This window comes from Oryctolagus cuniculus, chromosome 7 (assembly GCF_051225735.1).
Source record: "Oryctolagus cuniculus isolate XC-2025 breed Fujian yellow rabbit chromosome 7, ASM5122573v1, whole genome shotgun sequence".
NCBI classification, from domain to species: domain Eukaryota; kingdom Metazoa; phylum Chordata; class Mammalia; order Lagomorpha; family Leporidae; genus Oryctolagus; species Oryctolagus cuniculus.
In genome coordinates this window covers 63,764,158-63,771,937 of record NC_142873.1, presented here as the reverse complement: position 1 = coordinate 63,771,937, position 7,780 = coordinate 63,764,158, and the positions used below count along the sequence as shown (strand labels likewise).

The following is a 7,780-nucleotide window of genomic DNA, read 5'->3' as shown; positions in this document are numbered from 1 at the left end:
CATTTCTCCAGGTTGGGGTCCTGTATCACATGATCTCACTGTATCTTAGGAAGGATTTTCCTAATCTCTGTATAAATTTCTTTTTTTGTTGTTTTGTTTTGTTTTGGGGAAAGGACCTGGAATGATCAGATAAGGCTGATCATGAAAGCTCAGAAGGGGCTTGAGAGAAAGGAGCAGGAGGAAGAGGAAAGGCTGAGGGCTGCCTGCATTTCAGTGTCCAGGCCAGGGAGCCAGTGATTGCTGAGAAGGCCACAGTGGGCACCGCTTCCAGGTCCCACTGCCAAAGGCTGTCACAGCAGGAAATGGGGTCTGGGGGTCTGTGTAGGAGGGTAGATGGTGACTTCACCTCCAGATAATCAGTGTGTTTCAGACCTGGTGGGGAAGCCCAGAGACTGGAGGAAAAGCCAGAATAAGCCGGCCCCGCGACTCACTAGGCTAATCCTCCGCCTTCACCGGGTTCTAGTCCCGCCCTGGGCGCCGGATTCTGTCCCAGTTGCCCCTCTTCCAGGCCAGCTCTCTGCTGTGGCCAGGGAGTGCAGTGGAGGTGGCCCAAGTGCTTGGGCCCTGCACCCCATGGGAGACCAGGAAAAGCACCTGGCTCCTGCCATCGGATCAGCGCGGTGCGCCGGCCGCGGTGGCCATTGGAGGGTGAACCAACAGCAAAAGGAAGCCCTTTCTCTCTGTCTCTCTCTCACTGTCCACTCTGCCTGTCAAAAAAAAAAAAAAAAAAGCCAGAATGACCCAGTGTCCTAGGACTTTTAACTCCCCCCCCACCCTACCCCACCCCACTTTTTTTAAGATTTACTTTTTATTTGAAAAGCATAGTTACAGAGAGAGGAGGGGGAGGAGGTGGAGGGAGGGAGGGAGGAAAAGAGGGAGGGAGAGAACCTTCCATTTGCTAGTGCACTCCCCAAATGGCTGCAATGGCCAGGGCAAGGCGAGGTGAAAGCCAGGAGCCAGGAGCTCCATCCAGGTCTCCCACATGAGTGCAGGGGCCCAAGCACTTGGGCCATCTTCTGCTGCTTTCCCAGGTGCATTAGCAGGGAGCTGGATCAGAAGTGGAACATCCAGGTCTCCAACCTGTGCCCATATGGGATGCTGGCATCACAGGCAGAGACTTCACCTGCTATGCCACAACCCTGGCCCCTTTTCGAAATCAAAGTACAAAGGCGGGAAAGAGGAAAGCAAAGAAATCGCAGGTTACTGCACTGCAGGAGTCAAGAGGACTCTGTGGGCTCTCTGCTAGAGGGGAGGCTGGGCAGTTTGGAATCTCTGCATCCTTCCTGGCTGCTCAAGCCAAGGAGGGCCTGGATGCAAGCACCATTCAAACATTACCCCTCTCCCCTCAGCCACCACCACCACCACCAACCTCCAGGCATCACAGAAAAATCATGCAACTACTCTTAGGCCCCTGCCTTTACTGTGTGTAGGTGACCAAGTGCTCACAGGAACCCAGTGCTTACCCTTTGCTGTATGTTGAGCCAACTAGAGCCAGGCTCCTGTGCCCTGGAAGCCCCTTGAACTTCAGCTTGCCCCATCTCCGAGCAAGCGCGGAAGAGTGGAATATTCACCCCACAGTTTCTCCCAGAATCCCTGGACAGGAGCTGAACCTCACCCACTAGCCTTTCCCTCGCTGCTGCTCACGGTCCCCACCCTACTGAAGCAAACTACATCGCAGGCAATTGTCCGGTTTTGAGAGCCTTGCAGATTTCTGAGATCATCAGAGGGTTTTCCCTCTTATATTCTTCATATGTGATTAAAGTTTGTTCCTATCTTACCTAAGTACCAGCTGTTTTTATTTGACGTTAGTGGGAAGCTCAGAGTGATCTTAGGTGAGTCCGGGCCCCCATCGGTGGAGAATGAAGCTATGGGGCCCCATAGCATTTGTCATTCTCTTGGGAAAGTCCAAAGAAGCCTGAAATGCACAGCTCTCTCTTTCTCTTGAACTTCACCTTTCTAAATGGAACTGGGTTTCAAAATGAGCGGGCTCCAGGGATATCGGGCGCAAGGGAATTGCTGATTGAAAAACCCCACCGCGCTCAAGGCTGGGGGCCAAGGGTGTGCTTGGGAATGGTCTGGGGTAAGGAACTGAGGAGCGCGGGGCAGGCCGGGCTGGGCCGAAGGGGAAGGGGCACGAGGAGTTAAGGGAGCGCCGGCTTCAGCGGGCCAAGGAGGGTGCGGGTGCGCTGGGAGCGGCTGCGGCGGCGCGGGGCAGAGCTGCAACAGCGACAGCGAGCGGGACGGAGTTAGGACCGCTCGGAGCGCCCAGGTCTCGAGGTAGTAGAAGGTTTGCAGTCCTTCCACTTGCTGGCAGTTGCAGGAGATCCGCTTGTTAAGTGAAACGCTCCCGGCCGCCCGAGCGTGCGAGGGCTGCGGCTGCCCCGGCCCCGGCGCTCACTCTGGTTCCAGCGCGCCCCTAAGTTTGCGCAGAGCCGACCGCGAGCGGGGTCCGAGCCGCGCGCCGCGGGCGGGGCGCGCAGCCCCCGGCACCGCCAGCCGGAGGCGGCGCGGGCCATGTATATTTCATCAAACGGACTTGGGGCGCGCCGCGTCTCGCAGCCGTCAACGCGATGTGCGGCGGTGACATTTCTGACTTGAGTGGAGGAATGCGCGAGGGAAGCCCGGGCGAAACTGCTCCTGGAGGATCTTCTTGGCGCCAAGGCGAATTGCCCTGATTGATGCCCTTTCTGACCGAGCTCGCCGTCTCCATCTGAAAATTTAAAAATGAAAGCGGTGCCAAGCGGGATAGAACCGCCCGGCAGCTGGTTCTGAGCCACCGGGGGACCAGAAAATCGCCCTGCATCTTGGAAAAAAAAAAAAAAAGCCCAAACAAATAAGAAAAGAAAAGAAAGACACACACACAAAAAGAAGGAAAAAAAAATCCGTCCGTAAAAGTTTACGGCGAGAAGTGGCAGCGGCGGCGGCGGCGCCAGGAGGCGCGGGGCGAGCGGGCGGCGGGCGGCGGGGCCGGCCGGGCCTCCGAAGGCTGCGATTCCATTATTAATATCGCCGGGTTTTGGAGGGAGAGAGGCACCTTTCTCATCCTCTCTTCCTCTCCGCCCGCCCCTGCTCCCTCCCCCTCATCTACCTGTCAAAGTCACTGATCTTTGGCATTTCCGAAGAGGACGTCAACGGGAAGGAATTCCCCCCTCTCGACGCGGGCTCCGAGAGGGAGCGAGCGCGCGGGAGGCTCCCCGGGCGCCGGGCGAAGGTAATTCAGCCGGCGGGGCGTGGCGTGCGGGCGCGGGGTCCGGGGCCGCAGGCTCCTCTCCCGCAGTCGCCGGGCGCTCTCGGGACCCGGGGCTGCGGCGGCGGCGGCGGCGGCGGCAGCGGCGGCTCGGGTCCACACCCCCTCCCCTCCCGCTCCGCCCGCGTCCGGGAGGAGGCTCTGAGGGAGCTGCCGCCGCCCGCCCGAGCGCCGCCCGCGGGCTCCGCTGCTGCGGCCGCCGCCCGAGGCGCACCAAGCTGGCCAGGGCCGCCGCCCCGCGCCGTCGGCTCGGCTCCCGCCCCGCGCCAGGGCGAACGGGCCCCCACGGTAAGTGCCACCGGCTGCCCTGTCCGCCGGCGACCCGCGCCTCAGGTCTGCGCCCCTCAGCCCCGGCTCCCTGCCCACCCAACCCGGTCCAGCCACAGGCGGGAGGGAAGGCTCCGGGTGGGCGAGGAACTTTGTGAAGCGCCTGGAGGAGGCAGCGCGCGGAGCTGCTGCGCGCACACACAGCCCGCACCCCCTCACACCCACACGCGAGTCTTCCTGGATGTGCGCCCGGCTGGCTGCGGGGTCCGGAGCCTGGGCGCTGCAGGCATGGGTCGGTGCCTCCACGCCCGGCTGCCAGGCACGCCGCGCTCTCGCTCTCACACACCTGACCCCTCAGCACGCTCGGGAGGGTTTGGGTTCCCTTTTTCTTTTGTCAGTTGTCTTTGCTTTGGGAGAAAGAGACAACTTGCCCTGTTGCCAGCCCCGAGGAGCCGGTGGCCGCACCGGGAGCCTTTGAAGTCGCCCTTTAAAAAAATCTCCTTTATTGGTGCGAGATTAAAGCATTACTATCCCATGTTGTGCAGCTGGGAAGCAAGGGAGATTGCAAGAGGGAGAGAGACTTGGTGCGGGAATGCCGGTTGGGATACGTTCTCCGATCCTTTACTGGCGTAACCTTCCTCAGTTGATGGATTCAGCTAGGGACATTGAATTGCTCTCCAGTGTGGATCCGTGGATATCTATATATAATACAAAGTAATACTGAATATTATTGGGCCCAAAATAACCAATTAAGTGATTCATGTGAGGGAAAACTTAGATAAAAAAAGAAAGTGCGCCCTCTGCTGTTTATTTCGGTAACCTCGCCCAGGGACCATCCTCTTCCGAAATCCACTCAAGAGTCGGTTGTCATTTTACAGGGCAGGGTGGGGAAGATTCCTCTCGGAGAGTTTAAAGCAGCCTCAGGTTGAGTTCCTGTCGTTCCATCAAGTGTAGATTTCCGAGAGTAGAGGGTTTTATTCCCACTCCCAGCCCCACCCCCAGCTCCTCCATTCTTCTCTTTACAGCCTATCAATCTTGAGGGAAAAATTCTGAGTAAGATTCAGAATTCTACTAAACATATGGCGAATCTGGCAGTAGATTTGCTCTAGAAATAAGGCCCTATTTTATGACCGAAAATACTAAAAGTTTTCTTATCTTACAGAGATTAAAAAAAAAAAACAGAGACTCTTCCATCCACATCATTTATTAAAATATGCTAAGTGGTTATGCTTATTAGAAAGTTTTCCAGAAATCCCGTTCTTGGGGGGTGTGGGGCAGGCCAGGCTTTCCTGGTTTCTGTGGTCCTTTAGGAGTGGCTGTCCGTGGGGCATCAGAGTCCCACATTCTGTTAAGTGTCTGGAACTGTGTCACTTTGAATGCCTTTCTTGTCTCCCTTTCTCTCTGGCAAAGGGAAAGGAGCTCAGTAACTGTCCAAGATTCTTTTGGAAGATAAGCAACTTTCAGTTTTTCGTGAAGATAAAATTTAGATTTTGCATGTGGATCAGCATGCAAGGAAAAAAAAATCATCAAAGTATTTCACATAGAATGTTGTTCCAGCCTACATGCACTTGGGATATCTTTTCTTTTCCCGATTCCATGCAAACCAACAGGAGGGCATTCCGAAGGCCACAGAGTTGGCTATTAATTTGGTGATATTTCCCACTGGGAAATTTCAGAGGGGTACTGTTAAAAATCTTGTGAGAAAACAGTTTATTTTATTTGGACATAAAGCCGTTTTCCTTTTAGGATTTTTGTTGTGTCAGCTTCCACTGGGCTTGTGTGTTGAAGTGGTTCAGTATGGCTTTTTAGTAGGAGGGTAATCTGCTTTGCAGTTTCCTTTTATATATTTGCAATTCGTATACATTCCTTTCTTTGCTTCCATTACTACTCTGAAAGACATCAGGAAGCAATTTTCAAAAAATCAAACAAGTATTCCATTATTTGTTGGTTATCTAAGTGTTATAAAATTTGGAGAGAGTTTGAGAGTTACAAAAGCACCAAGTTACTTGAAAAGAAATAAAATTTCATGCAACTTAGAAAACCAGTTCTTTGTTAATACCAAGAAGTGTGGGTGTATGAATTTTATTGAGTTAGAGGTCAGTAAGAGATTTAGCATACTTTTAAAACTCATTTTATTTTCAGAACCCAGAGTTCTGTTTTAAAACTTCAGGTGGGTGTAGATTTTCTCAGATGTGTAATTGAGGCCTTGCATCTCTGAACTTCCCTGCATAATAATGGAGTATTTGTTGTTCGTATGGTAATTAAACACCAGATTTCTCCCAGGCTTAACTGATCCTGAAATAATTTTATTACTGTCCTATCCCCAAATGTCCTGCCCCCCCCCCCCGCAAAAAAAGTGCTATCGAGTTTCTCTAGTCAATATTTTCTTGGGGGACAATAGAGATCTTTCAAATACGAAGGTTTATTATTTGCTTTTATTAAGAGTCTCATGATGGGTAGTTGTCCATCATGCCCAATCAAGCATGAGTAAGACATGCCGGTGTTGTTGTAGAACATGTTAAATTGCTTGTATTTTGAGAGACAGTTAACAAAGGAATAGGAACACAGGTTTCCCATTAAGATGACTAGAAAATGCTTTCTTCACAACAAATAAATAAGGGCAAAGAGCATTCAGTATATGTTAAAATATCTCATGTAATCAATCTTAGGATAACTGTGTTGGAAGCTGCTAATTTTGAGAGGTTATGGAGTTTGGATATCTTTATCTCTTTACGTTTTCCACTCAATGGAATGTGATTCTAGTCAGCTTTTCTTTTGTTCTTTCTCATTCACAAGCATGCATATTTATAAAATTCTTAATGTCTATGAGGAATGAGTCAATAGCTGTCTATTTCAGGTGCCCCTGAACAGCTGAATATTTATGGAATAAATAGCCTGCTACCACCACCCCCACCTCCTAGTGAGGTTATGTAATAAAACAAATGCCAAAAGCCAGTTACAGTTGATAGATTTATTAGCAATATTTTCCTCTTAGCTGATGAAATTAGCAATTGCGTTTAGGATATAATTGTCTATAATTTTGATCATTATTTTGTTCATGCAATATTTTGTTTGTTTTTACTATGATGAGACAATGAGCCTGTGAAATACCTTCTGCAAAGTTAAGCCAAGGTGGAAGGGAACTAGGTACACAATCCTGGAAAATCTGTTCCATGGATGCAAAGCCATTTTTAGTTCATTTTTTCCTGATCACCAATATCCATCCACTTGAGAGCCATGACATAATTTTGTATTTTTTTTACTAGCCCCACAAATTTATGCAGCAGAGGTCTATGTACTACTCACAGGATATTATTGCATGTTTTTATCAAAGAGGACTTCTCAGTCCTTTCATTCACATGTAGAGAGGATTGCATTATTTGATTACAAGTGGGTTCCCAAGGGTTGCAGAGTGAAGTGTTAGAATTGGGGCTGCCCGGAGCTCCTCTGAAGCTGCTCTGCTGTAGGTGATCCAGACACCTGAGACAAATTCAGAGGCCGTTTTACCTGGCAATTAGTTCAATTATGGGCCGGAAGGGATGCGTTTTGTATATTAAATCCAAAAATATGTCATTGACTGTCCTTTTCATAATCGCTTTGCCTAGCTATTTGCTGAGATGTCCTAGCTTTGAAGAAGCAATTGATATTTTTAACCTGGTTGAAAGCACAGTCAGATGGCAACCAGTGCCATTAGGTAATGGAGGCCAGAGTGTAAATACCATTTTATTTTTACATCATTTTATTTTCTTTCAAATATACATAATTATACTTTAATAGCAAATTCCTGATTTTCTCAGAAGCTTCTTTCCCATTGTACGACGTGGACATTCGGAGATTTCATTTCTCATTAATTTGAAGTTAAAAGGATTTTCTCTGAAGTGCTGTGTGGCACTCCACTGTGGCACAGTGAAGAAGCCCCTGAGCTGAAGGATGCCTAGTAGGTGATGCGACAAACATAAAAATGAGGATGAAATCAAATAATTATGTTAAAGAACAGCTTAGTGACCCTCTGCTCCTGATCTGTAATATGCCATGGTCAATATCTCCTTCTGTGTCAATGGGAGCTCATTAAATGTGAATTCTGCAGACTAACTGAGCCATGCCATATTAGTGCTTGCCAAAGCTTGACATTTTTAATACATTAATAATATGTCTGTAATGTAATGGAAAACTATTAATCACAACTGGTTATGTGCCAGAAATTTAAGCTATAATTGGCTGCTTCTTGTCAAGAATGTCTGTCGCACAGTCCTGCAACTGCCTAAT

The 7,780-nt window shown here is 49.8% G+C and overlaps 1 protein-coding gene across 4 annotated transcripts in view; it reads left to right on the top strand.

Annotated features, from left to right (window-relative positions):
* The first annotated feature begins 1,839 nt into the window (after window positions 1-1,839).
* The window catches only part of NTNG1 (netrin G1), a 397,910-nt gene continuing 391,969 nt past the window's right edge, over window positions 1,840-7,780 (top strand). For 2 of the 4 annotated variants that reach the window (XM_051856220.3, XM_051856224.3), the window contains exon 1: window positions 3,074-3,211. The gene's annotated coding sequence lies outside the window, so the exon portion shown is untranslated. Of the gene's footprint in view, window positions 2,278-3,073; window positions 3,212-3,239; window positions 3,536-7,780 lie in introns of those variants that run through there. The other 2 variants (XM_089337018.1, XM_002715818.6) reach the window with 2 other exon arrangements.